This window comes from Lepidochelys kempii, chromosome 3, assembly GCF_965140265.1.
Source record: "Lepidochelys kempii isolate rLepKem1 chromosome 3, rLepKem1.hap2, whole genome shotgun sequence".
Lineage (NCBI taxonomy): Eukaryota > Metazoa > Chordata > Testudines > Cheloniidae > Lepidochelys > Lepidochelys kempii.
The window spans coordinates 148,595,385-148,621,117 of record NC_133258.1 but is presented as its reverse complement, the minus strand read 5'-3'; the positions used below and the strand labels follow the sequence as shown (position 1 = coordinate 148,621,117).

The window sequence follows — 25,733 nt, the reverse complement described above, 5'->3', positions numbered from 1 at the left end:
TGCTTGGCCAGGGCAGAGCGGGTAACCTGTCCCCCTGCAACTAGACACCCTCATGCAGACCCCCACTACTGGCTGTCAGTCAAGGACCAGCTGGGGCAGCACATGTCCCTAAGTTCTGGGTTCCCAACCTGGGACAGCTGGGGATGGATTGTCCGGGGTGCACCCACAGCTCCCATGTACTTTAACTGGAGCTGCGGGTGCTCATGCCTCTGAAGTCAGGCCCTGGCCCTTGTCTCAGCAGGCACACCCACAGCTCAGTGAGAGCAGCTGAACACCATGGCACTATTTGCTAAAAAGCTCTTTAAGGTGGGGACTCTGTCTCCACCAACATCACCCACAGGAGGGAGGCATTACTAGCCAGAGGCACAGCTGCAAGACCATGAGCCCCTCCGTTCTGAGGAGGGGGCCTGAGCAGGCCAGCCCCTCCCTGGGTGCAGGCTGACCCACCTAGAGATGGCTCAGAGTCTCACTAGAGCCTGTCCCAGAGTCTTTAATGTCAATACGTGTTGGAATGTTTGTGGGCTGGGATGACTGATAAAGGGCCCATTGGCAGAACCCTGCCTAATTAATAGCTTTCTGGCACATGCGCCTGTGCGAGCCACCGGGAGGTTATTGTCTTTGTTTAGACAGCAAAGTGATGTAGTAGGGCTGGAGTTTATCTCTATTGAAAGTTCCTTTCAGCCCCAGACATAGGGTTTACAGCGGAGAGTAGCTGACAGGAAGGGATGGGGCCCAGTATCCCCCCCAAGCAATGGGAGAATCAGAAATGGCTCAGCTCACTCCCCACTTCAGGTCTGGCCTTTGCCCAAAGATCATGACTGCTCCAAAGCCAGTGCGGAATCCTGCTATCTACTGCATCATGGCAGCCCCACTGGTGTGACAGGGGGTGCCGGGAAGAACAGAGAAGAAGGGGCCAGCCACACCAATGAGATCATCACGCTTTTCAGTTGGCTGGTCCTGGAAGAGCACCAAGAACTGATCCCCCTCCAGCATGCACCAAAGTCATGTTAGGGTGGACTACCCTTTCTACAAAGACCCCACGGGGGCCTTGACTCCAGCCTAGAAAGGAAACTGGCTCACACGGCGATTGGCCAGTGTCTGTCTAGACAGGGCTGGGATGAGGAGATGCCTCAGTCGAAAGGTCTGGATTGTACTTTATGGGAGAAGAGGAGAAACAAAGACTGTACTAGAGCCACAAAGGGAGAAGGTGCCAGAGCCAGGCTAAAGAATCAGCAGTTCCTGGATCCATTTCCTGTGCTCTGCCCCCTAGACCAGGCTGCTCTCTCACTGTCTCAAGAGTACTCCAGTTATTTGGAAGTCAGTTCCTGGAGGATGTACCCAACACAGGGAGTTGAAGGCTTGGCTGGTGTCAGCAGCTACTGGCAGAAGCTACATTCTGCACCAGGCTGCAGCTACATCAGCATCAGAGGGGCCCATCAAATGGAATTGATAGTGAGGCCCTAGCACTGGGGCTGGCCATCCCCTCACTCCCCAGACAGAGCCCCTCTCTGGGCTCACAACTCTAAAAGGAGAAATCTCTCTCTGCCCTTCAGACCCAGCATCCACCGCAGAGAGGAGAGGGAAGGTTGGCCAGAGAGCAGGGCTCTCAGCGGACAGTCTGCATGAGCTGAGGCTGAGCAAGCCCCGATGTAGAGCCTGGTGAAAGAGCAGGGAGGAGCAATCTGTGCCTGCAATCTCCCCTCCCTCTGCCCAGGAAGAGACACCAGCCCAACTAGCCACCACCCTGAGCAGGCTTCAGAGAGGCACCGCTCCCTCTACCCAGCTGGGGTAACAGTAGCATCCATTCCCAACAAGCTTTACCAGCGGTGCACCCAGCAACCACCTCCTTTCCTGCCACCACTGGGGATAGGGGGATCGGCTGTGTTTAAGAACACACAGCACAACAGGCAATGAAGGAGAGTCCCATTTACAACCAGCACTGGAAGAGACATTTTTGAGAGACCAAGCTGAATTGCCTGAATTTCAGTCTGGGCAAAACAGCAAGGTTAATAATGCTCCTCTTCTTGCCAGAAGTGCCTTGAGATCTTGAATAAGCACAAACAGTCAAGCCCCTTGGCAGCATGGCATGCCCTAACGTACACTAGGATATGGAGTTCCATACTTTGAGAAAGCCTGCCCCATACAGAGTCATGCCCATGAGTCCTCCTCCGCCTTCAGCGAGCACTCCTTAGCTTCTGAGAGCTGATGGGGTTGTGACTGTGAGAGAGAGCTGCAGACTTCTTGCAGGCACACCAAATAGGGGATGGGAGATCCTATAGCACTAGGCTGTCCAAAAAGAATAAAATCCCTGCGTAATTCACAGAGCAATACCATGGGAGTACCACAGCAGCTGGCTTCACCAGAAATGGCATCGAACCCACAACTGGATTCTGATGTAAGACATTCTAGGAAGAGACAAAGGCGTTTCCTTCAACCTGGTGCCAGAACCAGACGCGGCTGGTTGAAAACCAGAACTGGCAGCTCTCCTGTGCTCCCAGCTCAGCACAGACCAGGGAGAGGGGGCCAGGATGTGTCTCTACGGTCTAGACATGGAAAAATCCCCCTGGAGAAGAGTTATAAGTGTCTCACAGGATGGAGTGTCCGTTGCTTCCCTAGGGAATCTCTACCACAGGCTGGTGTGGGGAGATAGAGACATGCTGCAGCAAATCCAGAGGCCCCTGGGAGAATCTCCAACTCCTCTGGATGGGGATCTCAGGGTGAGCTGTTTTGGAAGACAGGCCTGTGGAACAGAAAGCTTCTGTTCCATCCAATGGTAGGGACTAGACCAGGGGTAGGCAACCTATGGCATGTGTGGCACTCACACTGCCTGGGTCCTGGCCACCGGTCCGGGGGGGTTCTGCATTTTAATTTAATTTTAAATGAAGCTTAAACATTTTAAAAAGAAAAGGAGTACTTGTGGCACCTTAGAGATTAACCAATTGAAGTGAGCTGTAGCTCACGAAAGCTTATGCTCAAATAATCGGATGCATACTGTGGAAAGTATAGAAGATCTTTTTATACACACAAACCATGAAAAAATGGGTGTTTACCACTACAAAAGGTTTTCTCTCCCCCCACCCCACTGTCCTGCTGGTAATAGCTTATCTAAAGTGATCACTCTCCTTACAATGTGTACGATAATCAAGGTGGGCCATTTCCAGCACAAATCCAGGGTTTAACAAGAATGTCGGGGAGGGGTAGGAAAAAACAAGGGGAAATAGGTTACCTTGCATAATGACTTAGCCACTCCCAGTCTCTATTCAAGCCTAAAGTTAATTGTATCCAATTTGCAAATGAATTCCAATTCAACAGTCTCTCGCTGGAGTCTGGTTTTGAAGTTTTCCTGTTGTAATATCGCAACTTTCATGTCTGTAATCGCGTGACCAGAGAGATTGAAGTATTCTCCAACTGGTTTATGAATGTTATAATTCTTGACATCTGATTTGTGTCCATTTATTCTTTTATGTAGAGACTGTCCAGTTTGGCCAATGTACATGGCAGAGGGGCGTTGCTGGCACATGATGGCATATATCACATTGGTGGATGTGCAAGTGAACGAGCCTCTGACAGTGTGGCTGATGTTATTAGGTGTCCCCTGAAAAGATATGTGGGCACAGTTGGCAACCGGCTTTGTTGCAAGGATAGGTTCCTGGGTTAGTGGTTCTGTTGTGTGGTGTGTGGTTGCTAGTGAGTATTTGCTTCAGGTTGGGGGGCTGTCTGTAGGCAAGGACTGGCCTGTCTCCCAATGTTTGTGAGAGTGTTGTGTCATCCGTCATCCATTTCCAGCACAAATCCAGGTTCCCCCCCCACCAACCCACTCTCCTGGATTTGTGCTGGAAATGGCCCACCTTGATTATCATACACATTGTAAGGAGAGTGATCACTTTAGATAAGCTATTACCAGCAGGAGAGTGGGGTGGGGGGAGAGAAAACCTTTTGTAGTGGTAAACACCCATTTTTTCATGCTTTGTGTGTATAAAAAGATCTTCTACACTTTCCACAGTATGCATCCGATGAAGTGAGCTGTAGCTCACGAAAGCTTATGCTCAAATAAATGTGTTAGTCTCTAAGGTGCCACAAGTCCTCCTTTTCTTTTTGAGAATACAGACTAATGCAGCTGTTACTCTGAAACCTGTCATTAAACATTTTAAAAACCTTATTTACTTTATATACAACAATAGTTTAGTTCTATATTATAGACTTATAGAAAGAGACCTTTTAAAAATGTTAATATGTATTACTGGCATGCGAAACCTTAAATTAGAGTGAATCAATGAAGACTTGGCACACCACTTCTGAAAGGTTGCCGACCCCTGGACTAGACCGTCCCGCAGCATCACTGTGTTATCTGGCTTCCAGGGTGGATGGAAACAGCTGGGCTCTGCCTGTTGTTGTTAAACAGGGTGTGGCATTGGCACACACCTCCAGCTGGAGCAGTGCAAGCGGCTGGAGAAGCCAGACAAGGTGGTGCAGTTCAGATTCTGAGCCGGCCTGCAAGGTCTATGGCAAAGGTGTTAACTCACTGCGGAGAAGGCTGAACTCCATTTTAATTCTGGGCTGGTGTATGAGGTTATGACAGTGTTCTCCCAGGGATGGGTTGCACAAAGATCAACGGGAGCACAGGCCCTTATGTACTAAGCAAGCTGTGTGATGATCAGTTCTTTGCACAGCATCACTCAGTGGGAGAACACGTTCCCCTTTAGAGCCATGACTATCTCGGATTCATTTCTCTTCCTTTCCCCCACCCTCCTTTGTTTCTCTCCCTCTTCCCTGCCTTTGTGTTCTCCTCTCTTCCCTCTGCACATCCCAGTTTCCTCACCTTGTGAACTTCACTCCCAACTAGAGCTGGTCAGAAATTATCCATGGGACTGGCTTTCTGTCACAGAATGCTTATTTGTCTAAATCTAAGCTTTCTGGGGAGATGGTTCCATTTCACTGAGGGTGCCACAGAAAGCAGGCGGGGTTCTGGTTTGCTGATCCCTTGCCCATCCGGCTCCTGGCTCTTGGGGCTTTCAGGTTCCCATCAGCCACCCAAACTCCTTGGTAGCCCAGGGTCTGTAGCCCCGAAGGCTCCCCTTTCTGTCACAGCCAGTAGCTTCCTCCTCCTTGGACAACCTAGGATGTGGGGCTAACTGCAGAAGGTGGAAGACTCTGGACTGCACGTAGGAGGCCCTGCTCCGTGTGTTCCGGCTTCCAGGCAATCACAGTGAGGAGGAAGGTCAGGCTAGGCCAAGTCCTCAAGTGACTGAACAATAATACTAACCCGCCAGCACTAGCCAATTGATTAACATCCTCCACCCAGGAGATAATGAGGTACTAGCATTAATTCCTCATGGTAGGATTCTTCCTCTCATTAAGTAGCTTGGTAAGGGGAGGAGGTGCAGGGACACCCTGCAAGACCCAAGCTCCTCACTTCCTGTGCCTGGGATCCCAGCCCTGCTGTGTGGGTTGAAGCAGATTCCTTCTCACCCAACTCCTCACCCTCCCATTTCTGAAGGTTTGTCTTCCCTGCAGAGCTAACTCGTGTGATCTATGCTCAAGTTACTCCTCTCAAGTTGGCCTAGCTTGAGTGACAGCAGCCACACTATGACATAACATGCCAGCTGCTGTGTCTTCACTGGCTCTGCACTCACTCGCGTGTAGCACTAAGGGTACATCTACATTAGAAACCCTACAACAGCACAACTGCAGTCAGACCGCTGTAATGTAGACACTACTGCAGTGATGGGAAGCGTTCTTCCATCACTGCAGTAAATCCACCCCTCTGAGAGGCGGTAGCTAGATGTACAGAAGAATTCTTCTGTCGACTTAGCAGTGTCTACACGAGGGCTTAGGTCAACTTCAATACGTCTCGTAGGGGAGTGAATTTTTCACACCCCTGAGTGACTTAGCTAGGTCGACCTAACTTTGCAGTGCAGACTAGCTCTGTGATTGCTGGAGCTGTTTCCCATGGCTCCTTGTGCTGCAGTAAACTAAGCCGCTCTTTGAATTCTTTCCCAGTGAATCGTGGGAAGGCACTGGAGGACTAGCAGCACCTGGGTGGAGCTAGCTTGCGTCCGCATTACAGAGTGGTCACGTTAGCGACTGGTGAGTTTTGCTCACTCAAGCTTTAACTTATACCCCTGAAGGGCCACACTCCAGTCAGGGTTGTGGGTGTGTGGACAGGACTCAAGTTAACCGAGTGAAGACAAGCCCTGAGAAACTCAAAGCTATTTAGGGCAGGAGCTGGCTGCTGCCACAGAGACAAGAGGATTACATGTTCTGGGATTTCACAAGAGGGACTGGGGATTTCATGTTTTGGCATAGACCCTGGACAATAAGGGAGCTGTCTGCTCCAGCTAGCTCAAGGGACAGGCCTAGGGAGGCAGCTTGCTGCTCAGGATGAAAAGGGAAGCATATCCCAGCTGTGACATTTGGATGACTTGCATACCTCTAACCCAAGGGAACCTGCCAGGTGTGGGATTGGGGGTCGACACTCATGATGAGTCTCAGGGCCGACCCCAGAGCCTGGTCACCATCACCCCCAACTCATAGCTGGAAGGTGCCCCACTCAGAGAGTGGGCAATGGCTGGTACAACTGAGATCTTAGTCAGCTAAACTGGCACTAGTGCCCAGCAAGGTTGGGATACCCCCATCTGGCTTCTATAAAGTCTACTAAGGAGGGGTGGGCGCAGGGTCCAGTGTGTGGCGGTCTCTGGTCCTGCTCCTATCAGATTCACTATTAATACAGTTGTCACTCTCAGGAAAAGAAAGAGATGCTCACTAAAATTTCCGGGGTGTCTGGTCACCCCATTCAGAGCAATTCCTACCTTGGTCATCCTCTACAGCCACTAACCAGGGGGAGTGCAGGAGACGAGGCAGCAGGGCCAGATACAGGAAGCTACCCCAGACCACCTTCCAGCTCCTCTTACACAAGAGCCTTCCAAACTGAATCCATGTGACACAAAGGGGTTACAAAGAGAGCACTCTAGCTCCCCACAGCCATCAGAACACAGCAGCTTCCCTAGTCCCACACACCAAACCTCCTTCAGAGCTTCCTTCTTCCACCTCCCCTTCCAGCACTGCTCTCCTCTCCAGCACTGCCTACACCCTTATTGGGCTGGATCTGCCCACGGCAGACTGTATATTCCTCGGGGCTGGGATCTTGCCTTAATCCCGCATGTTTGTAAAGCGCCCCACACACAATGGTGGGTACTACTGACCTAAGAGCAACAACATGAGCAGCCCCAAACAGCCGCTCCCATCGTGGGCACTGAAGACATCCACCCCTGCCCAGTGCCACGGCGGTACACGGTAAAGTCCAGCGCCTGGGCCAGGCTGCATGGTACAGTTGGGACACCGCCGCCACCACCTCCCACCCGCTGCCCCAGCAGTAATCATTACAGGGACATTCAGCCCCACCTCGGACAGGGAGCAGTGCCGCAAGGGTTAACGACCATTGCCTGGCTTTGGGGAAAAACACGCTCCTAACACATTCCACTTCCTTGCCCTACTCCAAGGAACTGGCAACTGGCACCTCCCTACCCACGCCCCGTCCACTGGGTGCTGCTAGCTTCCTGTGCCCGAGACGTTCAGGCGGTGACACTGTTGGTGAACTGGGACACACCCCCACACCCGAAGAAGTGCCTGCTTCGGTTACTCCACAAACTCCTGGGGTGACGACCAGCAATGGGGCAGGCTCTGCCCGAGGCATCTGCGTACAGCAGCAGGAAGCAGATTTACACGTGGCTGGCAGGAGAGAGACGGGGGAGCGGCTTGTGGGAAGGAGAGGGGAGGGGGCACCGACCCGCAACACCCGCTGCTCGGTCGCTAGTGCCGGGGACCCATGTGCTGGGCAAGGAGCAGCTCGGCCTCCCCTACCCGCGAGCCAGGCAAGCGGGTCAGAGCCCCCTCCCCCCATCGGGATCGGGCCCCTTCCTCTCCTACTGGGGGATGAGCGGGGCGGGGGGGGGGTGGACTCTGCTTCCCCGGAGCGCGCAGTCCGCCCCCCCGCCGCCAGCGGCTGATGTCCCGCCTGTCCCAGGGCGGCGGCGGCGGCGCAGGAAGGGGGTCGGTGGCCCAGCCTCACCCACCTGCTCCGGGACGGCTCCGCGTGGCCACACTCCGACGGGCTCTCAGTCCGCTCCCGCGCTGCTGCGGCTGCTGATTGCCTGGGTGGTGGAGGGAGCCACATGTAGCCAGCGAGCTGCTCCGGCTCCGCCCATACCCTCCTTCCTCTCCTCCCCCAGGCTCAGACCTCCCTGTTCCCTCGGCCCCAGGCCGGTGCCCTCACTGCCCCCGCAGCACCTTCCCCTCCACCCTCTCCTTCCCCAGATACCCTCCCTCTGCCCCAGGCTGGCACCTTCCTCTGTCCCTCTCCGCTTCGTGGCTGGTACCCGCACCCTCCCTAGCTCCCTTGCTCCTCCTCGCAACCGGCAGTCCTTCCACTCTGGCGGGCACCACCCCCTCGCTTGTTCTCTGATGCCCACCCACTAAAGCATTCCTTGCTCTTCCCCTCTGCAGGGCACCAGGTGCAGCCTCCTCCACTCAGGAACCAGCCCAGGGCCCAAAGTGGGTCATGGATATTTCCAAAGCTAGGGGCTGGGGATGAATCTTAACAAGGCTCTTGAGTTGTCTGCCAGGCACCACAGCCCTTGGCAGAGAGCCCTTCTCCTCTTCAATAAACCCCACTCTGTCCTGGGTGCCTATTAAACAGGCAGCAGGAGCCAGGAGATGCCAGGGTTTATTTATCATTCCAGAAACTCGTGAGCCACCGGCGCCTCCTAGAAATTCTGCTGGGAGTCAAGCTGGCTTCCTCCTCTCCATTCATTGTGTGCTGCACAGGGGATCTGGCATGAAAACAGGCTCTTTGCCCCCTCATCTGCTACTCCTGGGCTTATTCCCCAGCTGAGCTCAGGATCCTGAGGGTCACAGCACTGCCACCCCCACTGCAGCCCCATGCGGAGGAGCAAGAAGCCTCCAAAGGGGCAAAGAGCTTATTTTCTCGTTGTAGTCCCCAGCACGCAGCAGTCAGGGAGAGGAATGCACAGGACCAGGAGCAGAACTGTTTCTAACTGGCCTACTTCTCAGAATCCCTGCTACTCTGAACAGCTGTTCTAGCATCACTCAATAATGATTGCTCTGCCCATTTTTGGCCCCTTCCATGTGAGGATCCCAAAGTACTTTACAGACATCAGTGAATTCAGCTTTTCAGGCCCACTGCATGGTTTAGGATCCTGCTCCTCAGCTTGTAGATGGGGAAACTATAGCACACAGGAGGGACAATGACTTGCGTAAAGTCACACGGTGAGTCGGGGCAGAGGATTCCTGGCTCCCAAGCCAGTGTTTGAACAAATAAGCCATCCTTCCTCTGCTTCAGAACACCGTTCTTCAAAACCAAGTGGCATGGACTGAAGGAGCTCAACTCCCTACACACAACCTCCCCGGTGCGAGTCTCTGCCTACCTCATCAGACCAGTTCCGCTTCTGGCTGACGTCCCACGTTGGCTGTCCCCAGGCTGGGTGCATGTTGCAATACATTTCCCAAAGCACCGGAACACGTATGCTGACTCTGTCTCAGACCTTCTCTAGACTAGGAGTGAAGGTGTGACGTTAGCACACGTTGGAGGGCGGAGAGACTAAAGCTTTACCTAACTTTACCTATACTGGTACAGTCAGTGCAGTGCAACCTCCTAGTGTGACACAGTTATATGTGTACAAATGTGCTTCAGACCAGGATAGGTATTCCCCTTCCTTATGGGAATAAGCTATACTGGCAAAAGGCACCTTTACACCAACATAACTACGTCCACAGGAGGGGTTGCACCAGTGTAACTATATTAGTAAAACAAAACACAGCCCCCACCCAAATATGTGTAGGTCAGACTTCAGCAAGTGAACATCCCATCATAAACCTAGTCTAGGCAAGGCCGTTTTGCTGAGGCTTGCCCCGTAGGGTACGTCTAAACTAGAAAAAAAGGTATATTCCTAAACTGAGTTAGCCATCCCCATTAGAAATACCACTACTTAGTACCTAATCTAAATGCATTATAGAATCATAGACGTGTAGGGGAAGGGAGCTCAAGAGATCATCCAGTCCACCCCCTGTGTTGAGGCAGGACCAAGTATACCCAGACCCTCCCGGACAGGTGTTTGTCTAACCTGTTATTAAAAAACCTCCAGTAATGGGGATTCCACAGCCTCACTTGGAAACCTAATACAGAGTTTAACTACCCTTATAGTTAGAAAGCTTTTTCCTATTATCCAGCCTAAATCTCCCTTGCTGCAGATTAAGTCAAGCACTTCTTGTCCTACCTTCAGGTAGGTCAAGGAGATAAAGAGGACAGGTGCTCTTGTTAACAGCCCTTAACATATTTGAAGACTGTTACCAGGTCCCCCCTCAATCTTCTTTTATCAAGACTAAACATGCCCAAGTTTTTTAACTTTCCACATAAGTCAGGTTTTCCAAACCTTTGACCAATTTTTTTTCCCCCTCTCCTCTGGGCTCTTTCCAATTTGTCCACCTCTTTCTTTGCCATTGTAGGGGTTGACCCTACAGGATGCACAAGAGAGAGATACTTGTATTCAATCATCATTAGGGTTAACCCCATATCCATAGGGCAGTCATTACTCCTAAAGAGCTAGGAGCCAATCTAATCTATAAGTTTGTTTCAAGTCACCTGTCTGCAGACTTAGGGCTTGTCTACACTACCGAGTGGGGTCGATCTAAGATACGCAACTTCAACTACGTGAATAGCGTAGCTGAAGTCGACGTACTTAGATCTACTTACGGCAGTGTCTTCACTGCGGTAAGTCGACAGCTGATGCTTTCCCGTTGACTCCGCTTGCACTTCTCATTCTGGTGGAGTACCGGAGTCAACTGGAGGGTGCTCAGCGATTGATTTATCGCGTCTATACTGCTGATCCAGCAGGTAGTGTAGACAAGCCCTAAGATGGCCTGCCACTGGGGTCACCTTTGCAACCGTGAGATCTAGATTTTTTTTAAAAAAAATCAAATCTTATAGGGGACGCATCAGAGAAGTCAGTTACTTTGTCTCACCACAAACCAGTCCAAGCCAACCATTGATCAGAGCAAACACAATCAGTCATATTTCCAGCTGACATACAGTGATTAAACTGATTAGACTGGCTCTAAACACACCGTTGTACTAAAAGCAACCTCTGCTTGTGCCCTGGAAATTAGCACACAAATGTAATCATATGCTCTCAGTACACAGCACCCCTTCCTATGTGTAACTCAACTAGACAATGAGGTCACAAGCAACGTTCCCTCTAATTTTTGACAGGCCATGTGTGCAAAAAAATTTCTTCTGTGAAAATTTTTGTGTGCGCGGTGTTTCACTGTGTGTGGGGGGGGTTAGGATCTGTGTGCGTGCGCACATGCACACAGCTTAGAGGGAACAGTGGTCACAAGAACCCAGAACCAACGGCAATGGCAGGAAACGGAAACTGCAACTGCTTACCCAAAATCCCTCCTATTGCAGCCATCTTATGTTATTAAGACACACACAAAAAACCCATCTGACTTTTTGTCAGCTTCAGATGGTGACAGAAATTAAAGATGGAAAAACCTCCAGTAGATCCCAGCCTCTCCATATCCCAGGGCAAGATTATTCTCTGTAGTCAGACTTCTGCAGCTGTGGAATATGTTCCAGAATCCAACCCTGGTTGAAGAATCATGCTCCAGCATTGCACTTTAATTTAAAAAAAGAAAATGTTTGTAGCCCTTACAGTTGCAAAAAAGCCTTGAAAATATGATCCAAATGTAACCAAAGCAGTGATGCCTGAGTCTGCAAACAGCCGGAAACAATAGCTCGGAGAGGGATGAACCACCCCATTCACCTTAATGAGGCACTGACTCTGAGACTGAATATCAACATAAACAACACAGGGGCTGCTGATCTGAGGGTATTATTCATTTCAAATCAAAGTCATTCAAAGCCTTCTTTTGTCATGTAAATGAAGCTCTTAACGAATCTCCCATCTGCTACATCAGAATGTTGCAGAATCAAGGGGTCACGCTGCAGAATTCAGGCCCATCTTGCCAGAAGTGTATGGAGCCTGTCCTATAGCCTACTTCTCAGAGCTTTCTCCCCTCTAAATTGACATGTCTTGAGTGATGGGAACTCTGTCAGGGAAAAATCTTACTGTAGGAGTAAAGACAGACAGAACCTAAAATAAGACTCAGAGGCCAACAGAAACAAACAAGATCAGACAGAGACTTGCCCCTGCGCTTCAGCAAACCTAAGAGTTAATGATCTCTAACTTAATATGCCTTCTGTTTCAAGTGCAATGGGTCTGAGACGCACCAGAAGGTCTCACTGAAGTCTATGGGTGCTCAGCCCCTCTGAAGATCAGGCCCCGCATGTCCTCTTGAGACCTCTGCACTCAGGGCTCAGAACTGTAAACTGAAGCAAAAATCCAAGGTAACAATCTGCTGTAGATTCCACAAACTCTCTGAGCAAGTCATCCACAAAGCTGTTATTTGTGCCCCTGTAATTTCAGGAAGCGAGTGCTCTCAGGGATGTGGACAGTCAGAATGCAAGGGGAAGGGAGACACCACCTCCATCTGGGAGGATGTCATAGGAAGTTTCTACTTCAGGACCGGACATTTATATCCCACTGTGTTCCCCAAAGGGTTCACAATCAACATAGTATTTAGCGCTTTCAAGCTTCAAAGTACTCGACAGACATCATCTAATTCATTCACAGACCTCTGCAAGAGACGCCGGAGCTTCCAAGCACAGGAATAAATTTCCCTTCAGTAGAGTCTCTAAGCTTAAAATCCATTAGTGCCAAATCGCACAGCAGCCATCAGTGGCCACCAGAAGACACAAGCCCAGCAGAATGTAGGAAATGACAGAAGGACATAGCAGTTTTTATTTTCAAAGTATTGTATGCACACAGAGGCCCTGATCCTGCAACTGGATCTGTTCAGGCAAACCCTTGGCCCCTGTGGATCCAATTGCAGGAGCAGGGCCTTGGGTGAGGTAATATCTTCCACTGGACTAACTTCTGTTGGAGAGAGAGACAAGCTTTCGAGCTTACACCTGAAGTAGAGCTCTGTGTGGCTCAAAAGCTTGTCTCTCTCACCAACAGAAGTTGGTCCAATAAAAGATATTACCTCACCCAACTTGTCTCTCTGATATCCTGGACTCGACACAGCTACAACAGCACTGCAAGGCAGGTAGGCAAGTCAATGTTGTTATGAGAACTTACCCAAGAACGGAAATCCAAATGGTTGGGCTACTTCTTTAAACTCCACCTAGCAAACAAAAACTTCTGGCAACTGCCAAAGGCAGAACTGAAGCAGGCTTCACTCAATTAGGTGAATTGAAAGTCATTTCAGGGCAGCATCCACTCAATGATATTTACGAACACGTCTGCCTTTGTTGTGTAACTCACATCACAGCGAGAGACAGGAGTGCGTTTGAAGGTGACGCTAATTCTGTTAAGTAGCCCTGGATCTGAAGTGTAATTAGTGACTTGCAGTTCATGTGGAAGGGTTTTCATTACAAGGCAGATGAATCACCCTGTATCCTGTGACTCCACCTAATCCACATGCAGCTAGGAGCCCCCACTTGAGCAGCTACAGTCTTGCCAAATATCTTTCCAATAATATCTCAGTCACTGACCAAAAAAAAAAAAAAAAGAAAGAAAGATTCACGCGCCATCACAGCACTGCGTCTAAGCTATTTGGCAGGAACAAACACCCACAGTAACCTAAGATACCTTTGCTCAATCCTGGAGAAAACCAGGGCTTTGTGCAGAAATCAGCACTGAGAACTTTACAAATTATAGCTACCGCACACTGAGCTAAACTGTGTTCTGGATTACAATTGCTGCCTTGGAGTCTAAGGGGAAGTAAGAGCCCCCCTTATATCCCTGCATAGCCTCCCTAGGGAAGATACACAGGCATAACTGGGGGCTGTGTGCCCACTACTCCTTCCTGACCTGATGGATGGGGCAGGGCAGTGCATTGGCTCCAGCCCCTGTAATGTTCTCATTAACACAGCTGAACCCTCATGGTGTCATCACAATTTGCTTCTGCTACAGGCCAGCAACAATTCTGGAGCAAGGGGGAAGCAAAGAGGACGCTGTTCCTCTCTAAGACCTCCCCCTGCACTGTTTCTAGGGTGGCACAGCTACAAGCCAACCCCGCTTGCACCAGAACCATGATGCAGCCCACTGGAGCTTCTGAAACTTTCCAAAGTGTGGAGCGATGGACAGAAAACTCCTCACAAATGGGCCATTTGTATCCTTCCCCTTCAGTTATTTCTTTTAAAATCCATAAAAAATGTGCTACATGATCTCCTTTTACACATCCCATTTCCTGCAAAAAGTTTAACAAAAGCTTCATTTGTTTTCAGCCATTCAGTGTCTTCTACTTAAGTAACAAAACCCAAAGGGAAAAAAACAAACACCTGTCTTCGAGGGCAGCAGCAGAAAATGGGATTTGCCCTAGGCATTGGGCAATACACCAGATAATCTCAGGGTCTATTTTTTTCCCCTTGGCCAATATTTGATTTCTAGGGCCCTAGAGCTGGTCAATATTTGTATGATCTCAGTCTGTTTAGAATCCTTTACACTTTGCACCCATACAGAACCTTTTGTCTGGAGATCTGAAATACTTTACAATCATTCATTAACTAACCCTCACAACCCTTCCACAACATGTAGAGTACGAGCACTATCCTGGGGTTACAGATGGAGAAACTGAAGTGCAGAGAGATTAAAACGTCTTGCCCAATCTCACACAAATGTGTCAGTGGCAGAACTGGAAACATAGCCCAGGAGTTCTAAAGTATCAGTCTCCCGCTCTAATAACATGACAATATTCCCTTACTGAGCCTGGAAAAGCATCTGGACTTCCAAACGGCTTTAGCTACTAGACTTTGCTTGCTAGTGAAGTACTGTTTGCTCCCTAATGCACAGGCAAAATCTAGTATTGCTGTTGTAACACAGTCTGGGGCTGCCTAGCACCCCTTCCCTGTATAGACAAGAGCAGCAGAGACAAGGATCTATAGACACCTACAAATGAGGAATCACAAGCCTGTAACTCTTATGCGTTCCCATGCCCTTTGCCAGTTGGCACCAAGAGGTCCTGGGGTCACCCCTCCATCATTTTGTTCCAAAACAGAGCTCAGTTTAGAAGGTACTGGAGAGCATAGGAGTCTGGGGGCAAGGAGCCTTTATCCTCTAGGCTACTGCTGATTCCAGTTACAGCTCCGGTCAGCAGTGACTGAGTTGTCCTCTTCTGACAGATGTTCGAGGGCCCACGTGTGAACTATGTGAGTTGGTGGATTCTCAGCCCAGTTCCTGGGGGACGTGTGTCCATGACACAAAAACCACCATCACTTTTGGCACTTATTGGCCCACTTGCTGGCAGTCTCAGCAGAGGCCAAGGAACCACTAAGATGGAGCTCCTGTCTAGAGAGGGTCCCTGCACAGCAGGGCTGAGGACCACTACACTGGCCTGGGCAAGTCCTTGGCTCTGTGTGTAGAGGCCACCCGTCTGCAGAGATCAACCTGGCACCTGTTGTCACCAAATCCATTCAGGGTTTTCTCCAAGTGGATTTCCTGTTCTAAGCTCCCCGGGCCTGACAGCTATGGGCAGGATGCCAAGAGGTCACCCTGCTGCAAAGGGCTCTATAGGAGCAAAGGCAGAAGCACAGGACTTGTGTCATTAGTGTCTCATTAACACAAAAACAAGTCCATAAAACTAGCCATGCAAGTCACTCTGCCATGGTCTGCATCCTTGGGACTGCGGAAACCCTCGCTGGCCCGCAGGCCCTCTTAGCACACCTGGAGCCAGCTTGCTGAGCTAATCCCTCACTACCAGTCATGAGACCCAGAATCTAGTCTCCCAAGCACACCTGGTCTTAACCAACCATCTGTTGTGCACTGCAGAGCAGGCCATGCTGCAGTAGGGAGGACAGTAGCGGGGACAGAGCTGCTGGATGGGCTAGAGCGCTCACTTACCACATCCAGTGTAGAGCAGCTGCCTCCTTGAAGCCCTGCACAGCTGTGGAGCCTTGTAGTGGATCACACACTAGTTTGCAGCAGCGGCCCCTGCCCTGATCCTGAAACTGGAACATGCTAGCCTTGCCCTGGCTCTGGGAGAAATGGGTTGAGTGGTGTAACAGATGTTTCCCATCTCAAAGCTGGAAGCAGCCCCTTAAATCACCAGCTATGAATAGTGCTGAGAATCAGGAGCTGCTGGGAAACCGACAGAGAGTTTATTAAAAACAGAGAGGGGTGGCGGGTGGCAAGGAGTGGGGCTGAGGGCACAGCCATGATGAAAGGGTGCATCTGGAGCAGAATCCCACTCTGCATGTCCCTACAGATGCAGGAAATGACTGCCTTTTCACTGCTGTTCTTATCAAAAAGGGGAAGGGGGCATGTGTGTTTTAATCAGCTGTCCCAAGTGGCGCTGGAACTATTTCAATTGCCAGCCAGTTACTGACAATGGGAAATAAACCCACAAGCTGGGGCCTAGCAATTAGGTTAAAAATGTGACTTTAACATCTGCTGATGATTCATTTGTAGACAAAAATAAACAATATGAGTGTCTCTATTAAAAAACACCAACCGAAGAAACAGCAGCAGCCGCCTGGTGTGTCCTTAGGTTCTGGGGATGGGGTGCAGAGCAGGGGTGATGCATTATTTTATTTTTACCTCCTCACTTTGCCAGGCTGGGTCAGAGATCTATGGGCATGGCAAATCCACCATCACATCTATTACATGAAAGCTTAGAGGTTTCGTGGGAAAGAGCCAGGGGGAGCTGGCTGGCTGATTGAATAGCCCCTTGACAGAGGATGACAGCTCAAAGCAGAGGTTGGCCCTTGTGTGTTTGAACAGAAAGTGAGGAAGAGGTGGCAGGACAGCTGGGAAACTAACTTGGTTTCTTTTTGCGGGCTGGTTTGTTTCCAGGGAAGAGTATGTCACAGTCCTCTCCCAAGCTCTGCCCACAGCTTGAGTTCTACTCACTGGCATCATCACTCATAGTGGACTGTGCAGATCTTCAGTGTGATCTTCCCTCTCCTTTCTTGCATGATTCAACCTGAAGTGAAATAGTTAACAAGGCTGACATTTACATGATCCTCACCTTGATCATAATTAACACCTCACAGAGAAGAATGGGGGCAGTTCACATGTCCTAGAGCACCTGTATCAGGCTCTCTGCAGACTTAGGCATTGCTGACATTTGTGTCACGATTTGAAGTTTTTCCTTCACAATCTGAAGGGCTACAGATTTATTTTAGCTGAATGCTGAGAAGCTGCAGCACAAGCTGCTGATAGCAGGTGAGAATTCTGGCTGCCCAGCTGCCATAAGCCAGTCCAGTTCCACTCCAATTGTCTCTCCAATAAGCTTTTGCTAGAAGCAGCTGCCTAGAGCAGGCTGTGGATAAAAGTGAGGCTTCAAATCAGCAGAGAAGTCAGAGATGGGAGATGCCTTAGTAGATTCCACCTAATCCCTCCCAAGGAGGGCAAGGCAGGATTAGGCCCTACAGCACATCCCCCAGGGCTCTGTCCAGCCTAGGGCCTCCTTCTCTGGGGAGGTAATTCACAGCTAAGTGCCGGGAAGGTCCTCTAGACACAGCCCGCATGTTTCCCTTTCATACTTTTATCACTGGCTCCCCCATCACTGCACAGCTCCTAGCTAAGAGCCAGGCAGGGTCAGGTCCATGCTGTATTGTGGGGGCCTAGACCCAGCCCTGGCTCCAGTAGAAGGGGTCAGAACTAATAACTATTTTCACAGGGCTCAGTGGCCATGCAAATGCATGTGATGACTGCCCTCTGCTGGGGAATGACAGAACGCACCTGTACGTATGATTCCCTTCCTAAAAGCAGAGCAACTGTTTTGACGCCCTCCCTCCCGCATGCGGATAGGGCTGCTCACCGAGTCCCAGATACCCTCTGGGGGCTGATAGCACTTTCTGTGCCCCCCAGGAGCATAGACAAGGCAGCCTGCTTGTGCCTCTAAGTCCCTGATGATGCATATGGAGACACAATGGGTCACAGTGGCTGTTGTGCCCAGAAGGCCACCCCAGGCAGTAAGCCCAGTGACGGGGCGCTCAGACAGACTAACCGATACCAACCCCGTGCTTGCCACGCTGGCCTGAGCTCCTAGTCCCTTCCCTCTGGCACGGACACTCTCCTCTGGGTGAGGCCTTGTGGGACTCTAGCCATCTCTGCTATCCTGGGAGGGGCAGCGGAGGTGTGGGCTCTGCCTTTCCGGCTCAGCGGGCACAAACAAACCCACACTGTCTGTGAGTCAGGCAGCAGCCCTGCGAGGGGCCCCTTGGGCAGCTCAGCCCACCTGCCTCCCCACAGCAGGGCCAGGCTCAGGGGTGTCTAGTGCCCCGTGGACTGTGGGAGGGGGCTGGGTCTGTGGGACTAGCATGACATGAGGCTAAATCCAAACTGCAGCTCCAGGGAGCTGCTGGTCACTGTATAATCACCAGGGCAGTCTGGCACAGCTGGGAAGGAGGGGGAGTTAAAGGCTTTGGGAGGCAGGGCCCCTAAATGCTGACACTGTTGGGGTCACACAGTCCTTGCTCCTGGCCAGACCCCTCCTCCCACACTCATTTAGACCGAAGGACACCCCTATATGTATGTGAGGGGAAGGCCACTCGCTCTCTTAGGAAGCAGGGCACAGGCTGATGGCTTCCCCCCATCACAGCCTGTAGGGGGCTTTCCACTCCACCCAGTTCACAGGCCCATGGGGGAGCAACTGCCCCCCTGCCAAGAGTGCTGTCTATGGTGCCATCTCCTGGACAGGCCAGCTTTGTAAGTGATCTTTTCCCACCTCCTTCTCCCATGCCAGCAGCCTCTCCTGTAGCTCCCTCCCCAGTCCCCCTTCCCCACTTCCCTTCCCCACGCCAGCAGCCTCTCCTGTACCTCCTTCCCCAGCCCCCATTCCCCATTTCCCTCCCCCACGCCAGCAGACTCTCCTGTAGCTCCCTCCCCAACCCCCTTTCCCTCCCCCACGCCAGCAGCCTCTCCTGTACCTCCCTCCCCCATGCCAGCAGCCTCTCCTGTAGCTCCTTCTTCAGTCCCCCTTCCCCACTTCCCTTCCCCATGCCAGCAGCCTCTCCTGTACCTCCCTCCCCAGCCCCTCTCTTTCCTGCAATCCCCCTACCCCTAACACCTCCTTCTTTAGTCCCCCCCAGCACCCTTCACTCCCTTTGCCACTCCTCCACTTCTAACATTCCCTTCTTCCCAGCTCCTGTCCCCTCCAGTGCAGGCCACACCTTCACTCCCTCCTACTGTAATAATTAACCACCTAATGGCTCCAAGAAAAGGAGGACTTGTGGCACCTTAGAGACTAACCAATTTATTTGAGCATAAGCTTTCATGAGCTACAGCTCACTTCATCGGATGCATACTTATGCTCAGATAAATTGGTTAGTCTCTAAGGTGCCCCAAGTACTCCTTTTCTTTTTGCGAATACAGACTAACACGGCTGCTACTCTGAAACCTAATGGCTCCACTTCACCAAGCGGGGGAGGCTGGACAGCTCTGCTGCTGTGGTGCTGAGAGCAGAGTGTGCCCAGTGCCCACATGGCTGACTCCTCAGGCATTACACGCTCACAGCAGGGTGCAGGGGGAAGGAGATCCCGTATACATCACCTGGGAGGGACCGAGTGAGACCCCAGCGAACTCCTTACGTATAATGTGGGCTTGTGTTCGTAGAGCGGTTCCAGGAGTGACCCCTGTTCACATGGGGCCCATGGGGTTTTCCAGCTTCCTGCTGCTCTGGGGTAGGTGCGGAGGGAATGAACCGCTGGAGGCTGCCCACCTCCCATTCATCACCCTTACCCCGTTACCCAGGCCCTGCCCCCTCAGCCACAGGGAAGCCCTTTTCGCCTTGCCTGTCAGGCCCCAAGTGAATTCCAGTGGTCACGTCACTGCCCCCCGCCCAGGGCACTGGCAGAGCACGGACTTGACAGACCAGCTCAGCGAGTGCAATCTGCACGTGAATGCCAGCTCCTTGGCTGCTGGAGCCAGAGCGCTGAGAAGGAGCAGAGCTCTCTGCTGAGAGTGGCTGCTGGAGGCCAGCCAGGCTCATCAAATACAATGAGGGAGAGATGGACAGCTGGGAAGGATCAAGTCCTCCGCAGGGGGAGGGAGCTGTCACAGAGGCCCCCTCACTCTGAGACTGCATGGTAGCTCCCCTTGCAGGACAGCTCCCTGCACCTCCATTCCTGCCCGCCAAGGCAGCTCTCCCCAGCTCAGGACTCCATGCCCGCTCCCATTGACCCACAGGACGGCATGCACAACCCTATTTTATGGCACCTGCAGCTGTGCCGTCTGCGCCCTCCAGCACCCATGTGCAGGTGGTGCCGCTGTAGCTGGCATGGCAGTACTGTCTCCCTGCCTATGAGCTCCCCAGAAATGGGGGCTTCTTACAGATTTCTAAGAATGTGCCCATCACCTCGGCTTCTGGGCACACTTACAGAGCTTTAAAAATCGGAATGAGCCATTCCCACTGAGCGCTGCTCCTTCAAAATCCAGTGCCACACTCCTGTGTAGCTACTCCCTGCACCTTGCACTCCAGGGGCTGCCAAGCTGGCACATGGCCCCAGGGTAGCAGGGTGCCAGAGGAACCCAGACTGCCCCTGGGAGGATGCACTATACCACTGTGTTTTCATCACCTGCTTGTCCCAGCTGCTGAATGCCAGCCCTGACAGCCAAAGGATGAGAAAGGGACTGGGAGACGACCCTCCCCGGCTGCAATCAGATGTCCCGTTCCTTGGCAGCACTAGAACAAAATCAGTGTCTGGGTTCGGGGCTAGCATGACCTTAGCTCATCCCAGACCCAGCTTTGCCACCAGGAATGCCAGGCTGTAACACTGACAGCATACCTGAGTTCTGGGCTTCCCATCCAATCATGTCACTGAGCCACCTGTGTTTGGGGATGGGCAGGGATTTGGAGCTACTGACACTGACATCCCAGCTACCAGCCCTGCAGGCGCTTGGTCTGGCTAACATGCTTCCCTGCCAGGGATACCTGGTCCTCTCCAGCATCACACACACAGTGGATTCAAAAAGGCCTGCAGTAGTAAGCAGTGTTCCCACACCTTCTCCCCTTCGCTGCTAATGCTAATGCCCCAGCAACAGAGAAAGCTGTACCCACACTACCTGTAGATGCTGCAGCTATGGAGCTATCCCTCCCCACAGACTCAAGCTCCAGCCTCTTACTCTTCATTTTAAAGAGATACAGTCTCTAGCTGCCATGGTTATGCACAAAATCTTTCAGTGCAGCCCCAGTCGCCTGCCTGAGTCTGCACACAGCCTGAAACAAGAGCTCCAAAAGGTTAAGTGATCTCCTGAGTATCCCTGACAACAGGATTGTCTGGCTATGCAGACTCTCTCCTCAGACCCTATGCTACCAGCACTCCTAACTATCTTCGAGACACTAATGACTTCCTGAGGAAACTACAATCCATTGTTGATCTTCCAGAAAACACCATCCTGGCCACTATGGATGTAGAAGCCCTCTACACCAACATTCCACACAAAGATGGACTACAAGCCGTCAGGAACAGCGTCCCCGATGATGTCACAGCAAACCTGGTGGCTGGACTTTGTCCTCACCCACAATTATTTCACATTTGGGTTCAATATATACCTTCAAGTCAGTGGCACTTCTATAGGTACCCGCATGGCCCCACAGTATGTCAACATTTTTATGGCTGACTTAGAACGACGCCTCCTCAGCTCTTGTCCCTTAATGCCCCTACTCTACTTGCACTACACTGATGACATCTTCATCATCTGGACTCATGGAAAAGAAGCCTTTGGAGAATTCCACCATGATTTCAACAATTTCCATCCCACTATCAACATCAGCCTGGACCAGTCCACACAAGAGATCCACTTCCTGGACACTACAGCGCTAATAAACGATGGTCACATAAACACCACCCTATACCGGAAACCTACTGACCGCTATATTTACCTACATGCCTCCAGCTTTCATCCAGACCACACCACACGATCCATTGTCTACAGCCAAGCTCTACAATACAACCCCATTTGCTCCAACCTCTCAGACAGAGACAAACACCTTCCAGAACTCTATCAAGTGTTCTTACAACTACAATACCCACCTGCTGAAGTGAAGAAACAGATTGACAGAGCCAGAAGAGTACCCAGAAGTCACCTACTACAGGACAGGCCCAACAAAGAAAGTAACAGAATGCCACTATCCGTCACCTTCAGCCCCCAACTAAAACCTCTCCAGTGCATCATCAAGGATCTACAACCTATCCTGAAGGATGATCCCTCATTCTCACAGATCTTGGGAGACAGGCCAGTCCTCGCTTACAGACAGCCCCCGAACCTGAAGCAAATACTCACCAGCAACCACACACCACACAACAAAAACACTAACCCAGGAACCTATCTTTGCAACAAAGCCCATTGCCAACTCTGTCCACATATCTATTCAAGGGACACCATCATAGGACCTAATCACATCAGCCACACTATCAGAGGCTCCTTCACCTGCACATCCACCAATGTGATATATGCCATCAGGTGCCCCTCTGCCATGTACATTGGCCAAACTGGACAGTCTCTACGCAAAAGAATAAATGGACACAAATCAGATGTCAAGAATAATAACATTCAAAAACCAGTCAGAGAACACTTCAACCTCCCTGGACACTCAATTACAGACCTAAAAGTCACAATTATTCAACAAAAAAACTTCAAAAACAGACTCCAACGAGAAACTGCAGAACTGGAATTTGCAAACTGGACACCATTAAATTAGGCTTGAATAAAGACTGGGAGTGGATGAGTCACTGCACAAACTAAAAACTATTTCCCCGTGCTAATTTTCCCCCTACTGTTTCTCACACCTTCTTGTCAACTGTTTGAAATGGGCCATCCTGATTATCACTACAAAAGTTTTTTTTTCTCCTGCTGATAATAGCCCACCTTAATCGATTACTCTTGTTACAGTTGGTATTGCAACCCCCATTTTTTCATGTTCTCTGTATATATATCTATATCTTCCTACTGTATTTTCCACTGCATGCATCTGATGAAATGGGCTTTAGCCCACGAAAGCTTATGCTCAAATAAATTTGTTAGTCTCTAAGGTGCCACAAGTCCTCGTTCTTTCTCCAGTATTTATCTTCTGTCTAAGCTAACAGAGGAAACAGATGCTTAATCCATGTTTTGGGAAGGCAGATTTTACACGTGATACTTCAGAAAATGTTTTCTCTTTAGATCTAAGCAGTTGCTGAGCTATTGTTAAACATTCCCCAAATGGCTGGAGCGCTCCCCAGCCTTAGCAGCTCCTGACATTTTTACCATCATCTCAGTCATGTTAGCATGCTCCCAAGCAAGAACACTGCATGGAGGCCAATATGTACAGTGCCATGACACCATATCACAAACAGGGAGGAATTAATCTGCAACATCCAATCGTAACTGATCAAATCTTACCGCAAAGGAGAAATGAGGGAAAGCACCCAGCCCTCCCCATATAGCACTCTGAGCAATTTCCCCCTCCTCCAAAAGTCCCCCTCCAAAGAAGACCCTTGCAGTGTAGCCTGAGGTCAGCAGACCTGGCCTATTTTGGCCCTGGCGGGGGGAAGAGAGTTCCAAAGCCAAGGGGCCCATACAGAGAATACCTTGCCCCCTGCCCTCTGTTTCATACCGAACAGTGCCACTACCTCAATTGCAGCAATATGGCACGGGGAAGAGGCAGTCTCTCAAATAGGCAGTTCCTGGGCCATCTGGGGCTTTCCTGGTCTTAAACTCCATCTAGACATCCACAGCATGCATCCCGGAGCACTGATGGCACGTGTTCCCGGCAAGATATACCACTGAGTGGGCAACGCGAGCTTCTTCCGGGATTTAAGATGCAGTGTGATGCAACAATCCAATCCTGAGGTGGCAAAGGCATGAATCAAAGTAGCAAAGTCCTCATGGACAAGCAAAGAACGTGTCCTGTCTCCTCCTAGCCGGATACAAATAAGCTGATTAAATAGTAACTGGCAACCTACCCAGGTTGGGACTGCAGTAACACATGGCAGGCAAACATCCTCACTGTATCTTTTTGTTGCTATCCCCGACCCACCAACGATCTCTGCACTGGGCTGAGCTAGCTGGCACTCAACCATGCTGCAGTCCAGCAAAGCACTGCAAAAGGGACTTGCCTGCACCAGCTGAGTAGGAAGAGATAAGAACTGTTATAATTATTGGGCTTAAAAATTTACTTTATTTGTAAGCTTAAATGTAAAAAGTATGTAAAAGTTTATAAGATGTTACAACAATTTGTAACTCTGTTTGCTTGCTTGGGAATTAACTACGGAAAATAGGTCAAGTAGTTTTTAATGCTAAGTGTTATGAACTAATGCAAGAAAACCAGACAGACAAACTCAATTAGTCTAAACAGAAAAAAGCTGACTAATATGATTTAAGGACTGTTAAAAATAAATTAAATAAACAACAAAAAGACATGACTCCTGAAATCAACAGACTAAAATTAGTGCAGCAAATATGAGGCCTAATTGGTGGACAAAATAGTGAGAGATAAACTACACCACCCGCTTTTTTCCTTTTGGGTTTTTTTAAAAAGAGACTTAAAAAGACCCAAACATCTTGTCTCCCCACCACATTTTAGCTTCTTTTGTTTTGTTTTATTTTATTTTATTTTTCCCAGCCCTCAAGACAGAAGAAGCAGATCAGGATGAAAGCTTTTTTCTTGCGCTTGTTTAAGGAACTTGTTTTTTATTTGAGAGTTAACGTTCAAACAGTTCAAAGGCTAATCAACACTTTTATCTCGTCACCCTTAAAATCAATACAACAGACCACAGGCCCGGAAACGGAATGGCTTAAGGCCATGCCTAACTTTAAGCACATTGACTTTAATGGATCTACTCACAAAGTTAGACATGGCCACGAAGCTGGTCTGAAGACACTGCAGCCTGGCTCTGCAGGTTGTTATGAAAGCCTGCCAAGCCCTGGACAGAAGGGTCTGTCAGAGGAACAATCCTCCCCCTCCACGCCCCAGGAGAGTGCATGGCCTCGTACACGGGACAAAGGAAGATGGCTCCCTATCCCATCAGTGCGGGGAGTACTGGGCCCTGGAGGAGTGATCCCACAGGGCTTGCTGGGGGAGAGAGTAAAGTCCTGGAGTGTTGTGTGCTGGGCACAGTTCACAGCAAAGGCTGCAGCAGCGAGGAGACACAGTCTTAAGGCCCTGCTAGCAGCTCCTTCCATCCCGGGTTGGGAACAGCCTTATCTCAATCCCTCAGATAAAGAACAGCTCTGTGCTAAAGACTATCACAGGTGGCTTTCTGGACTGTGCAGAGGGGCCAGCAAGAGGCCCATAGGGAGGGAACAGGATTCTCTCTCCCTAGCATTTCACTCATTCACTCCCTGGTTGCCAGTCCCTGGCTTGCTGACTTAAAGAACATAAGAATGTCCGTTCTGGGTCAGACCAATGGTCCGTCTAGTCCAGTATCTTTCCTGTCTGCGACAGTGGCTGGTGCCAGATGCTTCAGAGGGAATGAACAGAACAGGGCAATTTCAAGTGATCCATCCCCTGTTGTCCAGTCCTAGCATTTAGAGGCTAAGGACACCCACAGAATGGGGTTGCACCCCTGACCATCCTGGCTAATAGGTCCATCCATTGATGGACCTATCCTCTATGAGCTTATCCAATTATTTTGAACCCAGTTATAGTTTTGGCCTTCACAACATCCC

General features: G+C 50.4%; 1 protein-coding gene across 3 annotated transcripts in view; it reads right to left on the bottom strand.

Annotated features, from left to right (window-relative positions):
- SLC29A1 (solute carrier family 29 member 1 (Augustine blood group)) overlaps positions 1-25,733 on the bottom strand; it is a 57,262-nt gene that overhangs the window by 26,213 nt on the left and 5,316 nt on the right. Inside the window, exon 1 of one of the 3 annotated variants that reach the window (XM_073338507.1) lies at positions 16,989-17,011. The exons of 1 other annotated variant lie outside the window; for it this stretch is intronic. The gene's annotated coding sequence lies outside the window, so the exon portion shown is untranslated. Of the gene's footprint in view, positions 1-8,072; positions 8,206-16,988; positions 17,012-25,733 lie in introns of those variants that run through there. One more of the 3 variants, XM_073338504.1, reaches the window with a different exon arrangement.